We start from the raw sequence: 2,480 nt of genomic DNA on the forward strand, positions 1-2,480 counted from the left end.
AAGAGCTCGTTGCTCTCACCCTCAACTGCCTCAGAAGAATTTAGACAGAGGACTTCCAGGAAGAGAGCTAGAGATACCTAAATTATGATATGAAGTAGGTCCGGTGGACAGGGAGGAACCTAGCAAGGCCTGTTTGATCGAAGTCCTCTGTGCCTCACTGTTTCTGAGTGGCCCAGCAAACGTGTGTTTACCAAACATTTACTCTGTTTCATCTTTTTGTGAAGTGCTTTCTTTCCCTTTGAAGTCCCAAAGGGACTTGCTTCTCCTTAGTTCAAGAGGATATAGATACTTCATTTTGCCTGTCTTTGGAATTTCCATGTCTGTGGGGAGTCCCTGTACACGCACTATTAAATTTTATTTTCTCCTGTTAATCTGTCTCATGTTAATTTGATTTTTAGTCTGTCTAGAAGGACCTTGAAGGGGACATGAAATCCTTGGTTCCCAACACAACTTTCTCTCAATCCCTGCTTCCCCTTAAGGCTAGAATTTTTAACTTCTCTTCCATAAATGAATTATTTAGTTTCTAGGAAAACAAATTACAAGTGGTAAGTCAGAGGCAAGGGGGACAGATGCTAAAGAGGCATAAATGTCACAGGACTCTTAGAGGAAAGGAAAAGAGTCTTGAGCCATACTCTTAATAGATGAAATCTCTTCCTTAAATTATTACTCATTTTCCGAGTACACCCGGTGAAGCTATATAAAATGTGTTACACACTGTCATAACATTGCATTTTATACACTCTGAAAAATCACATTGCTTTAAAGGATGAGAAAAACTTAACAGTGAATCTTAGAAGATACACATTGCATTATTGTTTTCCAACATTTTATACTATGTTACAGTAGCTCTTCATGACATATTTATTATGGAATTGGCATTTTAATTCTATCTGATGTCAGGCATTGGCATTTTAATTCTATCTGATGTCAGGCATCTTTTCTTTTAATGTGATGACCTCAATGAACACTGCTTTGTTCCTTTGTTTTCAATTCAATTTCAGAACATACTGTGTGAATATTTTTCCTTCCTTTGTTCACAAATATTTAACAGCCCTTCAGCACCTAAAAAGAAAACTAGACAAAACACAGACTGATGCTGTAATAAAGGTAATGTTACTATAATTTTAAAAGATGACCTTCATTAATAACATGATCCCTTGCTCTTTGCCTACTTTCTCTCATGGCTGCTGTTTTTGGAAGTCCACAGGAGACCTTCCTATGGCTTCTTAGATTTTTTTTTCCCTCACAATTCTCAGAACAAAGAATAATTGTGCCTCAAGGCTAAAGGAACAATGACACTTCTGCTTATTTTTCTTTAAAAGTGCACTATTGTTTCTGCTGTGTACATTCCCTTGCCTTCCTGATTCCCTTCCAGAATTTCTTACTGTGTAAAATGTTTGTTACAAGCTGATGTATTGAAATCACAGACTGCAAATATATTTGGAGTTTTGTTTATCTTGTCAGAACAGGAGTGAAATACCAGGTCTTTCCACAACTTTCTGACGAAACACATTAATGCAGTACTGCTTTTTAAATTAAAGCCTGTGGAGGTAAAAAGCCCTTGGAAAGTGGCTATGCCGAGAGTCTCTAAGACTACCCCTACACCCGGAGATTCACTAAGAGGACTCATGGGACTGGGCATATAGTTGTACACAAGGCTAAGGCTTATTTCAGTGATGTAATAAGGATATACAACTAGATCATGAAGGAAAAGACACAAACAGAATCTGGAAGAATCCATGTGCAGGGTTCCTTTTGCTCTCTTTCTCCCATGAAGAGTCACTCAGAGCAAACCTTTCCCCAGCAACAAAAATGGAGCAGTGACCTGCTGATGGGAATGCAAACTGGTGCAGTCACTCTGGAAAACAGTATGGAGGTTCCTCAAAAAATTAAAAATAGAACTACCCTACAACCCAGCAATCGCACTACTAGGTACTTATCCAAGGGATACAGGTGTGCTGTTTCGAAGGGGCACATGCATCCCAATGTTTATAGCAGCACTATCGCCAATAGCTAAAGTATGGAAAGAGCCCAAATGTCCATCAATGGATGAATAGATAAAGAAGATGTGGTATATATATACAATGGAGTATTATTCAGCAATCAAAAAGAATGAAATCTTGCCACTTGCAACTATGTGGATGGAACTAGAGGGTGTCATGCTAAGTGAAATTAGTCAGTTAGACAAATATCATATGACTTCACTCATATGAGGACTTTAAAATATAAAACAGATGAGGGGCGCCTGGGTGGCTTAGTCGGTTAAGCGTCCGACTTTCACTTAGGTCATGATCTCGCGGTTCGTGGGTTCGAGCCCCGCATCGGGCTCTGTGCTGACTGCCAGCTCAGAGCCTGGAGCCTGTTTCAGAGTCTGTGACTCCCTCTCTCTCTGACCCTCCCCTGCTCACGCTCTCTCTCTCTCTCTCTCTCTCCCCTAGAAATAAATAAAACATTAAAAAAAAGATATAAAACAGATGAAC

This window comes from Hyaena hyaena, unplaced genomic scaffold, assembly GCF_003009895.1.
Source record: "Hyaena hyaena isolate Hyena2069 unplaced genomic scaffold, ASM300989v1 scaffold_12, whole genome shotgun sequence".
Lineage (NCBI taxonomy): Eukaryota > Metazoa > Chordata > Mammalia > Carnivora > Hyaenidae > Hyaena > Hyaena hyaena.